We start from the raw sequence: 7004 nt of genomic DNA on the forward strand, positions 1-7004 counted from the left end.
TAGTAAAATTGAATCTTCTCCACAATCCCAAAAGCCTGGAAAATATCACAACACTGCGCCTAAGTACGATTAGAACTTTTACAGCCGCCACAGGGAACCTAAAGCCTGCTGTTAGAATAGTTAATAAAATCTGTGAAAAGATTCTTTGAAAGCATAGACCTCAACCAAGACAGATACCCTATTAATCAGAATGGTCACACTTTACGGTGTCAGTTGACTATTGCAGTTTACAAATGAATCAGGCTATTTGTTTTGAAAGCTAAATAGCAATGTCAGTCGGTGTTTGATTAGAAATAAGCGCCGAATATATTTCTTTTTCAGGAAGAAACAGAAAATACACAGATTTCATTCGCGCGGTCGTAATAAATTTATTTATATAGGTCTTTTTATCTACTTTTGAAATCAAAGTTCACTGATCTGCATATGACCAAATAATGCAAATAAATCCCAAAATATATGTTTGCAAATAAAATTTAACCAAAAACTCAAAAGTTCTGATTTATTCTCCAATAACATTAAAGTCTAAATTTCAACATAATTTTAGTCTAAGGAGAAGTGTTAAATCCAAAGTGTAAACTAGAAGAGCACATAACTAACTGAAAAATTCATTTTTATGGTCAAACATCAAAAATGCTGCAATCTGATAGGTCAAGGATACTTCCCATTCCCAAATATGCAAAACTTTTCCCATCAAATGCAAGAAACTGAATGAATGTCAAAAATAATAACAAAAAACCTACATCTTATCAGTCAAGTTTATTAATAAATATGATGATTTAAAGTACTTAATTCAAGTGTCAAAGAAATGAAATAAACGGCACAATTTTCCCTATTCAATGTAAACCCCAAATTAATTAAGATCTTCACATCTAAGAGTCATAGTTAAGGATTACAAGATTACAATTTTTCTAAAAGAAATCTACAATATTAAATTTAACTCAAAAATAATATCATTGACATAATAATAAAATTTCAGTCATGAAAGTATATTTAAATATTTTAATAAATCATTTCCATTGGCAAGCCCTAGTCATAGATGAAACTGACTGGCACAAATATGAACAAAGTTACATTTTACATCATTACAACTGAATGTCAATGTTCTCAACTTGCAATATATGTTGAGACATAACTTTACAAAGTTTTGAAGATGAGAATATTATGACAAAATATAAAATATGCATTTAGAGCCATGTCTTTGTTTTCAAGCAAATTCGTCCCGAGCTGGAAAAAAATGCACAATCTGGTTTTGGCAATAACTTTATCAATACCAGTTTGACTTATTTGAAAGAGTTGCATAAACAGATGCTCTCTTAATCATTGAAAACAGTATATATATACCGAGATACATTTGTATTTACATACAGCAAACCATTTTTTTTCCAAAACCTAGCTGTACCACACCTTTTTTCAACCCGGTAATATTCACAGAGACACTTGAGGTAAGGACCACCTGTTAACCGTTAACCAGTATCAGTAGCATGTTAAAACGAACTGAGCATAAGTGGTCATCGTAGACCATAATTTGTTACAGTTTCATTATGGTTGAAAAAATGCACTTTTACCATCGATTCTCTTTACATTACAAAGTAGAAAAATGTGAAACTGACACCGGGGACACTTCATTGTGTTGGATACCCGGTTTGTATTGCGCATGCCCGGGTACTAAAATTAATACATAATGAGTTTCATAGTTAATAATCTACGTGTAGTAATTACTCCGTTAGCGTATCATTATTAGTTTATACATAATTTATTTTAGGTCGATCGAGAAGGAAGTTCTATAACTTATATTAATCACTCTCGACACCTCATTCCTGATGGAATCCATCGCCACGAGGGTATGGGAGAAGAGGCTAGTTTCTCCCATTTAATGCTGAGCGCCAAGCAAGGGAGCTACTGGTACCATTTTTCACGTCTTTGGTATGACGCGGCCGGGAATCGAACCCACGACCTCTCGCTCTCGAAGCGGACGCTTTACCACTAGGCTATCGAGGCGTTTCATTATTAGTACGTGGCTCCGCCGGCCCATAACTTATATAAAGCAGGAATACATTCCATAGATGAACAACAGCTGTCCGTAAGACAGCGCGCTCGACTTTTCTCAGTGTTTGACTCTGAATAAGAGCTCTGTCAGTAAAAAAAATCCAAGTTTAAAAGGGACATAATTCAAATTAGAGTTATGGGAATTGTGTCTCCTGGTGTAGACTTTGATAGTAAATAACTATTTTGTGTTTCAAGTCAAAAGCTTTAACAGTAACAGAGATATTTGACTTTATCAAAATTTTAACAAAAAAATTCTATGTTAAAAAGGGGCATAATTCTGTCAAAATTCAAATCAGAGTTATGGGGATTGTTTCTCCTAGGGAAGACTTTGATGATCAATAAGTATTTTAAGTTTCAAATCAGAAGCTTTGATAGTAACAGAGATATCTGATTTTATCAAAAACTTTAACCAAAAATTCTACGTTAAAAAGGGGCATAACTCTGTCAAAATCAAAATCAGATTTATGGGAATTGTGTCCCCTGGTGTAGACATTGATAGTAAATGACTATTTTGAGTTTCAAGTCCAAAGCTTTAATAGTAACATAGATATTTGACTTTATCAAAACATTTAACAAAAACATCTTAGTTAAAAAGGGACATAATTCTGTAAAAATTCAAGTTAATGCGATTGTTTCTCCTGGTGTAGACTTTGATAGTAAATAACTATTTTGAGTTTCAAGTCAAAACTTTAATAGTAACAGAGATATTTGACTTTATAAAAATCTTTAACCAAATGCGACGCCAAATCCGACGCCGGGGCGAGTACAATAGCTCTACTTTTTCTTCGAAAAGTCGATCTAAAAATGATCATTGATTATGAAAGTTAACGATTTCTCGTCGAAACCAGAATGTCAGTTGTCAGGACAGTCTCACTTGATGGAATAGTTACCGACCCGTCGAGTAATACAAAGGATTGATAGGTAGGTGCTAATTTAAAACTTGTATCGTCTGTTGTTTCCAACTTTCCTATTTTGTAATATAAAGTAGAACAGGAGGGGTGTGTGTGTTGCGGGGGAGGGGGAGGGGGGCTTGGGGAAGGTGGGATTGGTTATTTTCCCCTTGTGTCTGTGAACAAAATTGGAAAATGTACCGACAAATCAAAACACAGATTTCTGGTGCAAAATTAATCAATTATACAGAATGAAAATTTTCTCGTTTATGCATTTAAACGCACAATATAATAAAAAATTTGATGTTGTTTTAAAGAAGTGAAATTTTAATTATTGTTGTGTTTTAATCACAGGAATGCATGTGTTACGATATGATCACAATAAACATACACTGTCAGTGTTAACCCTTTTATTACTTATATCTACAGATCACAAAATAGAAAGTTAACAGAAAGCTGTATTGTCTTCAAAAGTATCCGCACAGAGTAATTTAAAGATTACAAGATTTTATTTCATATAAACCAGAAGGTCATAGACCCATGTTGCAAAATACAGCATAAGTATATGGTGACAGCAAACGAAAGTTAACAATCGGCGTGATGTTGGTAGTACAGCAGTAGCAGCAGTTAACTGCTGCTACTGCCAGCAGTGACATCAGTTAACTATCGCTACTGCCAGGAGTAGGAGCAGTTAACTGCTGCTACTGCCAGCAGTTACAATAGTTAAATTGCTTGTACTACCACAAGTGAAGTGCTGCTATTGCCATGAGTTATTGTTCGGTTTTAAAGTTAGCGATGCCTTATCCTTTTTATAAAGGAACGGTCTATAATTTGGATAGCGTTTGCAATTACAATATAGTAGTATAGATTTATTTTGTATAATAATTAATTTTACCAACAAAAAGATGAACCGCCTAAATAGCTGTGATAGTATGGCAGGTATAAACATTGCTTAAACATCCATCAGTATTTGAATCAATATAAATTTTCATCTTTAACGCAGTGTTATGTAAAGCTATAACAGATCAAATGAAATTATATGGAAGTCTAACGCGTATTATAATATTTGTTTACAAGTAAGTACAAAATATTTTATATGATGCACAATGGATGTGATGCATGCACGTGCAAATCAAATTAGTTATAATTCTATGAAATTCTTGGCTAGAAAAAATTGTACTGTGGACTCTGACGAATTAGCTAGCGAAATTTACCAATAATGAAAATTATGCATGGTATTTTGCCTTAAGATGAAAAGCAAAATGGAAAACATATAAGTGAAAGAATGAATTAATTTTATCGCACATAAAAGGTTTATAAAATAGGAATTGACAGAGTACAGAGTCCCAATTGCTTACGCGATAATACACACCGTATTATTTAGACAGGAAGTGGATATAATAAAACACAGCAGATTTACATACTATCAGTCTATACTATAGTGTATTTAACTGTGAGTTTTGGCCTTAACTATGATGTAATTACCTTACCTCCCCAGATTTTATCTTAAGAAACTGAAAGTAGAAAATCCGGCGCTTTTCAAAATGGCAATGGATGGTTTCGAATTTGGCCCGGGCACGTTTTCTGAATAAAATGAGTACATGTATTTTATAAGAATTTATATTCAAATAGTTATTTTTAATGATAACTGAAGTAAAATATAAACAACAATTTGAAGGAAGTTGTTGTGTGCTAAAATCGAATTTTCCTGCTTCCGACTAAAAATAGAATGGCGAGGAAGACCAGGCAAAAGAGGAAAGGACAAGTATCCATCAATGTACTCATCCATGTAAATTGTATAGATTAAAATCATGACTGTTAAATAAGACAGAAGTTTGGGGGTCTCCAGCTCCGCCCCAGACCTTGACTTTTGGATCGGGCCGGGTGTCCGTTGTAGAGGGGATCGACCCCCACCCGGCACGGGTGGTCGCCATTCGGGAAAAACTCTTGTTTGGGAGGAACCCGGGGTGAGGTGGGGCGTTGTTTGCCAGGAGAACTCTTGATTTTAGGAAGTCGGGGCTGATTGCGGCTTGAGTGGTATTCTTTCAGCAGTAAATACATCAGAAATATATACGAAACTGGTAAATTGCTCTCGTTGGCTGTAACAGGAGCCTTGTTTTTTTGCTGTCATAAACATTTTACTGCTACATGTAGCAGTAAGAGGAGCTTTGTAAACATTTAATCGCTGGGAGTTACATGTAAAACACCCTGGTATACTGGTCTTATAAACCATTTGACTGCTTCCACTAACACATAGAAAACTTAAAAACTGCTTTCATTGGTCATTTCACTGCTAGAAGTAACATGCTTTCAGTGACCACTCTGCTGGCAAAAACATAAATGAGACTTGTAAACCATTTAACTGCTGGTATTACATAGTTTATAAGAGAATTTAAGGATAAATGGGACAATTTCCTATAGGGCAAAAAGTTTTTGTACGGGCAGAATTTCTTTAAACTTTGTTTTCTGACTGAGAATCAAATTTAGAACGAAATATGTATTAAAAGTATAGATACCCAGGCTAGATCCTGAATTTTCTGCCCTTGAATGTCGGTTTCAAGGGCCGATAATTCATGATAGAAATAGATTAAGAACCTTTCAATGATCTTTAAACGATACGGACAAATGTATATGCGAGAAATGTAGGTTTGACGGCCTATTACACATCTGAAGGAAATTTGTGAAACTGATTTTAATAACACAATTTAACTGCTGGCAGTATTATAAGTAGGACACTGACAAAATAGATACCTTATGTCATTCTCATCATCTGGTAATACAGCTTTATTAACTGTTATAATTGCTGGCATTAGTAGCTGTTAACTGGAGTTAGTACACACGATCAATTGCTGTAACTGGTGGTAGTTAACTGCGACACGCAATAAACTGCTGTACCTGCTAGCAGTAGGAGCAGTTAATTGCTGTAACTGCTGGCAGTAAGAGCAGTTAACTGTTGCTACTGCCAGCAGTTACAGCAGTTAACTGCTCCTGTTGCTGCTACTGCTGTACTGCCAACTTCACGCCGATAAGTTAACAGTATATACAGTAACCATATCAACTGTGGCGTAAAGTTTATAACTAGTTACTAGTATACAACTGATTGTAGTACTGAGGTGTAGCAAAATAGACATTGGTCATATCAAATATGACGTCAAGAATAACAAGTTAGTCAATTGACTGTAGTATTGAATTTATACTCCTATGTGTGTAAATATGTGTGTGACATCAGGAAAATCTGGATAACATAATCAAAATGAAGCTAAATAATAAACCTTTATTCAGATCAACACACAAACTTACAACTACGTTGTAAACCTTGTCAACAAAAAGGAAAGTTGACGAAGATAACTACAGTGAATTATACATCTGCATTACTAATTGCTTTGCAAACTTAACGACATTTATATATTAACAAGAAAATCTAATAAAAACATGTATCACAATCAAACTAGATGAGATTTTTTTTAGAATGAATTAATTACTAGCTTCTTTCAAGAGTAACACACTGTCTAAAAATAATAAAGCGAGATAGTTTTGGTAAAACACAAAGTTCATACACACAGTTAAAAAGCTATCACTTAGAAACGTAACTTGTAGTCTAGTTTTGCAAAATTGTTTTACAAAATGTTCTTTATATACTATATTTTAGAAACTTTCCAGGTGGTGTTTGTCTCGGACTATAATAAAGAGGTGATTGACACTTCCTAATTTCAAAAGTTTTCCAATCAAAGGTGTAAAGTTATTGTAATAAGACAGCGACCAACCATTTTGTTAATACTTACACTTAATAATACATGACCACTGAACAAAATATGACAAAGAAACTGCAAAAATGTGTATGATTGCCCATAGAAAAAGCTTACGAAACAAAAATATCAATTTTATTACTTGATATCTACTCAAGGCGAGGCATGCTAAAATCTTGCGAATAATTGATTTAATAACAACAAAATATGGTCACAAAGAAATACAGGACCCCAGAAAATTACGCAAAAGACGATACAAAAACAAGGGTGAAAGTATGGAATATTGAAAATCCTGAAAAAATTGCTGGGGGCCTGGGGGCCG

Source organism: Mercenaria mercenaria, unplaced genomic scaffold (genome assembly GCF_021730395.1).
Source record: "Mercenaria mercenaria strain notata unplaced genomic scaffold, MADL_Memer_1 contig_2016, whole genome shotgun sequence".
Classification (NCBI taxonomy): domain Eukaryota; kingdom Metazoa; phylum Mollusca; class Bivalvia; order Venerida; family Veneridae; genus Mercenaria; species Mercenaria mercenaria.